At 52.4% G+C, this 9,049-nt stretch overlaps 2 long non-coding RNA genes across 2 annotated transcripts in view; one reads left to right on the top strand and one right to left on the bottom strand.

Moving 5' to 3' along the window:
• Positions 1-1,101, bottom strand: part of LOC125615382 — a 1,909-nt gene extending 808 nt beyond the window's left edge. The window contains exons 1-2 of the long non-coding RNA XR_007346045.1: positions 443-1,101; positions 256-321 (exon numbers count right to left, since the gene is read on the bottom strand). This is a non-coding gene — a long non-coding RNA (uncharacterized LOC125615382). The remainder of the gene's footprint in view (positions 1-255; positions 322-442) is intronic.
• A 61-nt stretch (positions 1,102-1,162) lies between these two features.
• On the top strand, positions 1,163-7,311 carry LOC107151012. Its single transcript, XR_001504660.2, has 3 exons — positions 1,163-4,245; positions 5,099-5,263; positions 5,423-7,311. It is a non-coding gene; the product is annotated as an uncharacterized LOC107151012 (long non-coding RNA).
• The last annotated feature ends 1,738 nt before the right edge of the window (positions 7,312-9,049 follow it).

Raw genomic sequence — 9,049 nt, 5'->3', positions numbered from 1 at the left:
GGGAGAGGGGGAGGGAGGAGGGGGAGAGGAGAGGGGGAGAGAAGGGGGAGAGGAGGAGAGGGGAGGGGAGGGTGAAGAGGGAGGGAGGAGAGCCAGGGACTGCAGTGGTCCAAGGGCACACCCCCAGGCTATTCCCTCAAGCCTCGCCCACCAGCCTACAGTCACCACCCTGCAGTCCCTTCATGCATTCCATGCATTCCATCAAGTGGGTCAATTCACCTATGAGGCTAGAGCCCACAGGATCCAATCGCTTACCTCTGAACACTGCTGCACTGACGCGTGAACTCTTCAGGGGACGCTTTATATCCCAAGGACACCATCCTGTGAGAGTCACAGTTTGCCCTCTGGGAATCTTCCTTAGCTACCCACTGCCATCACAAGCCTCAGGAAACCTGTGTGGGGCTGGGCAGGCCTTTGGTGACAGTCCCAGCTCTGGGCTCACCTGGCTCTGTCTGGCTCCAGCAGTGTGTGAGCCGTACCAGGCTCTGTAGTCCAGAACCAGGGCAGCCAACAGCTTCACCTGTGGCACCAGCTGGTCCTCGGGCAGCTCTGCTGTTCCGTTTTGTGTGGCGCGTGCACCTCCACCTCAGGTGTTCTCTGGTTGCCCAGCCATGCCGTGGGCATTCTCAGACCTGTCCTCCTGGTCTTTATCCTCTGGCAGGGAATCTCTGGCAGAAGAGAAATAGAAATGCTAGTGTCTGGTGGGCTCAGTGGCAGAGGAACAACAGGGAACAGTGACAGATGGAGGTATCTTCAACAGGGTGGCCTCAAGGGCCCTCTGAAGGACTGCATTCCTGCAGAGCCAGGGCAGAGCACAGGTTGCCAGGCAGAGAGGAACAGGTACCCAGGCCTGAGCCAGTCCACACGGCGGTCAAGTCAGCAGGCAGGACATTTGCAGGGAGAGTACACTGGCTAAGAAGCCATGGGGCCAGCCAGAGACTACGACTGTAACCCTGAGTGTGACTGTCAGTCCCTGGAGGACTTTGGCAGGTTTGTCACAACCTCTGACTGCTATGTGGAGAGAGATGGGGCAAAGTGCAAGGCTGACCCCTGTGTTAGTCAGCCTTCTGTAACTGTGACAAAATACTTGAAATAAATCAATTTAAAAGGCAAAAACATTGTTTTGCCTCATGTTTTCAGAGTTTTCAGTCCAAAATTGGCTGGCCCTGTTGCTTTGGCCCTGTGGCATAGTGGAGGAGGCTGTTCATCTCACTGTGGCCAGGAAGCAAAGAGAGAGGAAAGGGTGGCAGTCCCAAGTCCCCACTGAGGCACACCCCTGTGACCTAAATTCCTTCCATTAGCCCCCACCTCTTAAAGGTCCCACCACCTCCTGATAGTGCCAGAGGCTGAGAAGGAGACCTTCAATTCAGGGGACATTCCAGAGCTAAACTGTAACAGCTCCTAAGTCTTTGGCTAGAGCACCCTGCTTGAGAGGACCAAGTTGAGAAAACCTGGGCAATAATTTGCCCCACTGGTCCTGCAGCCCTGCCTGCCTGGCTCCCTCTCCAACCCACTTTCTTGAGCTTGGAGTGCAGGCTCAGGAGCATGAAGTGCAGAGCATGAAGTGCAGCCCCTGGTACAGCAGAAATTCAGGAACTTGTGGAAACTGCAGAATGTCCAGGCCCTTCCCCAGGCCCCTGCCTCAGAGACGCCAGCAGGCCCAGGAGCGGATGCTCTGGCACCCTCTGGGTGATTCTCACAGCTGTGAATCTGAGAACAGGGGCCAGCAAGCTGTGGCTCTGGGGAAAACTGGCCCTCCTGTTTTGTAAAGAAAGTTTCATGGGAATAGCTGTGCCCGCTCCTTTGTGTTCTGGGTGGGGAAGGCCAGGTGATGGCCAGTGTAAAGAATCTGTGGCCACGTGGGTGGAGAGTGGAGCGGGGCAGGGACACTCAACACACCCAGTGTATGTCTGCACAGGCAGCCTTTGTCCCTAGGGTGTCATCTCTGCCTCGAGGCTCAGGTCCCACTGGTCACCAGCAGTGGTCTGGTGGCCCTGCTCGACAGGGTCAGCCACAGAGACTCCATGAGGCATGAGCTGTCCACACACACACACAGCTCCCTTGTGGGAGTCCCTCGTGAGGCGCACACAGAGGTCCTCTGAGCTGTGGCTTCTTCAGGCAAGCTCTTCCTCCTGCTGTGCTGTCCAGCTTCTGTAGAGCCCCCGGGGCCAGGCACGTTCACGGCACCTGTGTATGCCGATTCCGTCACCCTGTAGCCACTGTCTGGCAGGTGAGGGAGCTGAGGCCCACAGAGGGCTCCACAACACTGACCGGTGAGCTGGGCTCGGGGACCCACAGGGGTGCATAGTAGCTGTGGGGAGGCCAGGTTGCTGGGTCCTGGGCTGGGATTCCTGTGTCTGGAGGGGAAGCCAGGAGAGGTAGCAAGGAGGGAGGAGGAGGGCCAGGGGCGATGGCCGTGCTGGGGACCCAGCAGAGGGAGGCCTAAGAACCTGAGTGGGGGAGAGGGCCTAGGGCCAGGCAGGGAGCAGAGAGTCTTGGGCTGAAGGCTGGCTGGGAAGGGCGAGAGGAGCCCCCAGGTCTGTGCAGAGAGACCTCGGTGCTGCACCTCAGCATCTTGGAGGCCACGGTGGGCACAGACACTGAGCAGTCAGGGCAGCTGCTCTTTAGACCTGGACTTGACCACCCACTGGAGGGAGGGCAGGCAGCTCTGGAGCAAGGCCACCTAGCCTGACCATGACCTCAGGGCACTCTGAGATGTCCCACAGCCTGGCAGTGCCATGGCCTCTGGACACTAGCTTCCTCTGAAGGTGGGTGAGGCACTGTCTCTCCAACAAGAAAACCTCCAAAGATCATGACAACTGAGGGCCGCTGTCCAGTAGCCCCAGCAGCAATAGGACACTGTCATTTCTGGGGGGAGCCAGAGGGGCACCAGGACATCCACCATACCACTTAGCAGCAACCGGATGTCTTCTCAATAAACGGGGAAAGGGAAGCCTCACCCTCACCTCTCCAGCATGGCTGAGAGGGGTCCCAGCCCAAAGGGAAGGCCAAAGCCATGACATTTCCAGGAGAAAAGAGAAGATTTCAACCAGAGAAGACAAAGATTTCTTAGTTAGGAAACTCTGGTCACCAGCCATAAAACAAAATTTAAAAATCAACAAAACAGACTATTAAATCCCAAACTTCTGGCCAGGAATTGTGGCACATCCATAAGCCCAGAGATTTGGGAGGCTGTAAAACGGTGGTCTCTGGGGCCAGGAAAAGCAGGGAACGGGGCTGTCCCACGGGCACTGTCCCACAGGTGTGCGTGCAGATCCAGGTGTGCCAGATGGAAAGGATCTGGAAATCCTTTTGCAACGACTAGAATACACTCAACGCTAGTGAACCACATGCCTAAAAATAGTTAAGGTGGTCAATTTTCCATTACACACAAAAAAGTGAATAGGCAAGGCTGGCCCAGGAGAAAATATCACAAAACACGTATCTGATGAAGAACTTGAATTCTGAATAACTCCATAATGAAAAGGCAATGAGCCCCCCAAATGGGCATAAGACTTGAACAGACCCATGGCAAAGGAAGACATAGACGCGCTTAGATACAATGAATCGTTAACTAGCGACGGGGAGAACTGTGCAGGGGGCGGAACTGTGCGGGGTACAGGCCCTATCTCTAGGACCCCTTGGCCGAACAAAGCCCAGGAGGACCGGGGTGCTCTTGGAGGCTGAAGCCCCCTGTGGGCGGAAGGCACAGGGCCAGGAGCCACTCTCTGCTCTGTTGGCAGACCTGACACTGCTCAGCGGGCAGAGGAACACCTGCAGGGCCAGCGCCTGCACACTCATGGCCCAGGTGGACTGGGGGCAGAGAGGGCAGCCCCAGCCACACGAGAGCAAGCCTGCAACACGCAGAAAGTCGGCAGTTTCCTAAGAAGCTAAGTGGCCACCTGCTCCATGGTGCAGTGACCCTATAGCCCCAGGCATTCGCCCAAGAGAAGCCAAAGCGCGCACCCTAAAGGCCAGTTCAGGGCAGCATAGACGGAACAGGCAAAGTGGACTCATCCCGCTCTTCAGGACCGAAGCCAGACCAATGGCCAAGGACAGTGAAGGACAACCGACTCACAGGGGCCTAAGGAACCTTGGGAACCCTGCTGGGCATTGGCATCCCCACATGGACATCTGGCTCCCGCCACACCCAGAGCACTCCCACAGAGACCACAACCCCTGCAGGCCTTCTGGGGACACAGGACCCTGGCGGGGAGACCACCAAAGCTCTGCACTGGGATTCAGGTATGCTCCTGTCCTGCCTGGAAGTCACACCTCAGACGATTTTAAAGGGGGTGGGGACTCAGATTTTTCAGTGTTTCATGAAAAAAGAAGGGGATGCCAGAAAGGCCAGCCATGCTGCTGTTGTGTCTCTCATCCTGGTGGCATCTTTTAGTTTCATATCATCCCAAATCGAAGTGGTTTTATAAGCCCAAGCAACCAATAATACCAAACGACAACCTGAACTCAGCACCTCTCTGGGCCCCCGGGGCAGGCTGCTCTCGTGGCCTGCCCCCCCCCCACCCCCACACACACACACACCGACCCTGCACCCTGCCATGTAGGAAGGCCTGGCGCTCTGCCTGCTGGGACCACCAGGGCGGAGGCAGGGCCTGCGGTTCCCGGTGGAACCGGCTAGATGGCAGTGCTGTGCTCACTGCCAGCTCCGTCTGTGAGGCAGAAAATGTTCCCCAAAGTGGTTCACAGCAACCAGGGCCTGAGTAGCTCTTTGTGAAGCACAATTTCAGCAGAAACGCAGAAACATCGTGTAAGCGACAGCATGCCAGTTTCTAATTACAGGTCTTCAAAAGCACAGTCTAATTTCACTCTTCTAGAGCCTTTGTCTGTGGTCTTTTAACATTACACTACTTTTCTGAGGTTAAAATGGTAATTTTCTCTTTTACTTACAAAAAGCCTTTTCAAGTTAATATACTAAGATAATTATTCCAATACAGAAGTGAGCCCAGAGAATAATCAAGAACATGCCCAAACGCAGGGCACATCTCTGTGCCCTTTCTCACCACACTGTGTAATTACCTGCTTTCTGCACTGGGCTGCTGCTTCTTCCTGAGCCCTACACATCCTTTTTGTTCCCTAGAGTAGCGCAGCTACTTCATGGTGGGGAGAGAAGGCGCTTAACCTCAGCTTGCTCAGATCTGCGTAACCTTGAACGGCATGGAGACCCACCGTGCTTCTAAAGGAAGCGAGCCCAGACCTTTCCGAGTGGCCAGCTGGTCTGGGTCAAGAATTACTTTGAATTTAGGTGAGTCTGAATAAATAGCCTACAAGCATGTGTTCATGGCCACACTTCATCTAGGATGTATCTATGTGCTTTGGTGTCTAGTTTTGACTCTGAATATTCTCTCTGCAGCATAGCACTTGTTAATTGAACGCAAATCCTTTTACTATCTCTTTCTTTCAGTATGTACTCTATCAAACAGGATCTATGAGTGATGGACTCACCTATCAAAAATAACGAGGCAAGCCTGCAGCAGCCAGCGCTGGCAGGAACTGGCTTCTGCCATCAACTGCGAGTGGCTTCCATCCTCCAGCTCCCCTTGGCTGGTTTCAGTCAGCTTTCTGAGTTGTAGCCAAAATACCTGACAAGAACAACTTGGAGGAGGGCAAGTTTATTTGTGACTCAGTTTCGGAGGACTCAATCCATGGATGGCCAAATCCACTGCTCTGGGCCAAGATGACACCACACATCATGGCAGAAGGGCCCAGCGCAGGGAAGCTCCTCACTCATGGTGGGGTCAGGAAGCACAGAGAGCCCCACAGGGTAGATGTACCCTTCCGGGCAAGCCCAAGGGACCCCCTCCTCCAGCCACACTCCAGCTGTCTACAGTTAATCCAATCAGTCCACTTCCAAATATTCCTGCACCAACAGGAGTTTCAGGGACACCACATATCCAACCCATAACGTTCTGCTCTGGCCCCCAAAAGTTCATGTCCATCTCACAATGCAAAATGCATTTAGTTCAACTCCAAGAGTCCCTAGTCGTAACAGTTTCAGACCTGCCCAAAAGTCAACGTTGAAGTCTTTTCTGAGACTCAAGACAAACTCCTGGCTGTGAGCCCTGTAAAAATCAAAAGCAAGTTATATATATCCAGTGTACAGCCACCAAGGGTAAACATCCCCACTCCAAAAGGAACGGGGTCTTGGAAAGAAAGGGTGCGGCCAAAGCAAGGCCAAAACCCAGCCAGGCAGACATTTTTTGTAGCTCCACCTCTGAATCTGGGGCACACAGGGGACAGTGTGCTGTCCAGGGGGCCTGGGCAGACCTGCCCCTGGGCCTTGCTCTCTGCAGTGCACACGGGCTTCTCTTAGCCTGGTTCTCTATGTAGCCAGCAGCTTTTCTCAGCAGACAACATGTCACTGGCCTCACTTAATTCCTGGGGTCTCCATTTTGGCTTCAGCTTCACCTTCAGAGTTTCACACATCACCCTCTCGGCTGACCACAGAGACTCTGACCCTACACTTTGCCTGGCCTCCCAGGCCTTCCTCTGAAATCTCTGTGGGAGCCTCCATGCTCCTTTAACTCCAGCATCCTGGATCCCTGCAGAACCAGCACCACGTGGAAGATACCACCGTCTGCCACCAGCTCATCACCCCCAGAACCATGGCCGCAGTGACCTCCGAGTGCCGGTGTGGCTCTGCCTGTGAAAGCAGGATGCCCACAATCTCTTAAAGGGATCTTCCCTCCTACATCCTCGTTCCTGCGGTGGGTACAGTCTCATAAATTGCTGAGATGCCTTCAAGGCAAGGCCAGCACCCTTCTAGCTACCGTTGACAAGCTCATCACCAAGTGTCAAAGGGCTCCAGTTCTCAAAGTTTTTGAGGTGAATTACGGTGCCAGCCTTCACATCTCCACACATTCATGACCAAGAATGGGATCTCACTGGTTGACACAGTGTCTGAAAGGACAGGAAACAATCCATTTCCTCATGGAGACCACGGGAGCAGGGGTGCAGTTTTCTGATACTATCTCCAACAGGTCTGCCATCAAGTTAAAAAGCCAACTTAACTTTGTACCTTCGGTTCATTTTAAGAACTGAAGGCTCCTGATAGTTTTGTGGCCTGGGAGAGGTGAAGCAGAGTTTGAGTTCTCTGTTTTCTCAAGACCATGAACCTGTCTGATGCTCTGCCATTTCCAGTGGTGGGATTGTGAGGCCTTCAGCTCATCTTGTTTTTTGTCTTAGATCTGATTTATAAGAGGCTTATTTTTATGGATGCAGCTTTTGGACTTATTAATCCTGGTAAATTTCTTTTTCTTGATGCTATAGGTACAATACATTTCTCCTCTAGAGCCTTTGTTTTCTGATTTGTTATGAGTACCTGCTGCTTTTTTTCTCACAGTTGTGGTGTGAAGTTCTCTTTGCTGCCTTGGGGAGTTCATAGTTACACTCTTATTTTCTTCTTTGATCCAAAAGGTGTTCAGGAGCATTTTTTTTTTTTTTTAACTTTCAGGAGTTAAAACTTGGAAGAGGGAAGTCAACTCAGTGGTGTCATTTTAATGAATTGTGATCATAAGTTTAGCCTTAAAGTACTCTTATTTTTAAAATGTATCTCTTTGTAGTCAAGCACCATCTATTTTGTGAATTCATCATAAACTAGAAAAATATGGCTGGGTGCGGAGGCGCATGCCTGTAATCCCAGTGCTTCAGAAGGCTGAGACAGGAGCATTGTGTGTTCAAAGCCAGCCTCGGCAATGGTGAGGTGCTAAGCAACAAAGTGAGACCCTGTCTCTAAATAAAATACAAAACAGGGCTGGGGATGTTGCTCAGGGTTGAGTGCCCCTCAGTTCAATCCCCAGTACCCCCCCCCCACAAAAAATAATATACTTTTAATTCAAGGGAAATTGACTTCTATTGCTACATTATATCAGCTCTACTGACTACAGCATTCAATCCCTGGTCCTAAGTGGGTCTTATAAGGGAAGAGAGGTGCACACTGAGGTCACCCTTATCCCTGTTCTGCGCAGTCCTGTGTTTCTAGCCTTCTGTGTATGCTGCTCCTCACAGGCTGCTTGGCACACTGGTGTTCCCAACAGGAGAGGAGAAGAGCTGGGGTGTGCAGGATCAGTTCTCAGGGTGAAAGTGGGTGGTGCAAGGCAGACAAAAACGTGCTCTCAACCTATCAGCTTCCCTGCCTGTGGCCTACAGCCTGATACCCTGACCGCAGCTTGCAGAAGGGCTGCAGTGCCTGGCCCTCCCCAAGCACTCCTTACCTGACCCTCCTCATCCTTCAGAGGTCAGATGAGATGCTAAGTTTCTTGACAAAATGCCCAAGAAAGGTTCCCATACATCCTACCCCCATGGAGGCAGAGACCAGGCCATGGTCAACAGCCCTATGGCACAGTTTGTGTGTGTCTAGGCAAGAGGCTCATTTCTGTCTCTAGCATTTGTCCAGTAACCCAGGACCCAGCTGATATTCAATTATTTACAAAGTTTTCCCCTAAAAATATTTACATTTATAGTAATTTATTCCTGCATTTTGAGACTCAAGTGCTGTCATTCCAACTCAGCAATCCATTTTACATTTAACAGGTGGCTCTCACATCTGAAAGCAGCACTTTGACACTGCCATAGCAACGAGCCCCATGACAACCAAGGGGCTGGGGTGGGTGTGCAGGGTTGAGAGGCCCGGGAGCAAGGCCTGCCTTTGCCCCCATGGTGGGGTCACGCTGTTCCCCTTAACTCCTAGGCTCCTGCCCCTCCACTCTGGTCAGGAATCCTCCAGGCTCTCAGGACACACATCCATACAGACCAGCAAACCCCTTCCCAGCTCCTGCAGATCTATTCAGACCATATCTGAATATCAATTAGGTGTCGGGTTCCTCAGATTCAGAAATTAACAAATTGAAAATTCAGCCCTCCAGAGACCTACACAGCATGAAAACCACTATCTCAGGAGGCTTAGCCCCAGCCCAGGGTCTGGGACACTCACCTAGAAACCCTGCTAACTATAGAAAATGCTTGGTGAACAAATGGATTGATCAATTCTGGCAGCACACACAGATTGTACAACAGGAAAGGGGTGCTTCTT

Source organism: Marmota marmota, unplaced genomic scaffold, assembly GCF_001458135.2.
Source record: "Marmota marmota marmota unplaced genomic scaffold, marMar, whole genome shotgun sequence".
NCBI lineage: Eukaryota > Metazoa > Chordata > Mammalia > Rodentia > Sciuridae > Marmota > Marmota marmota.
This window is presented reverse-complemented; position numbering and strand designations above follow the sequence as displayed.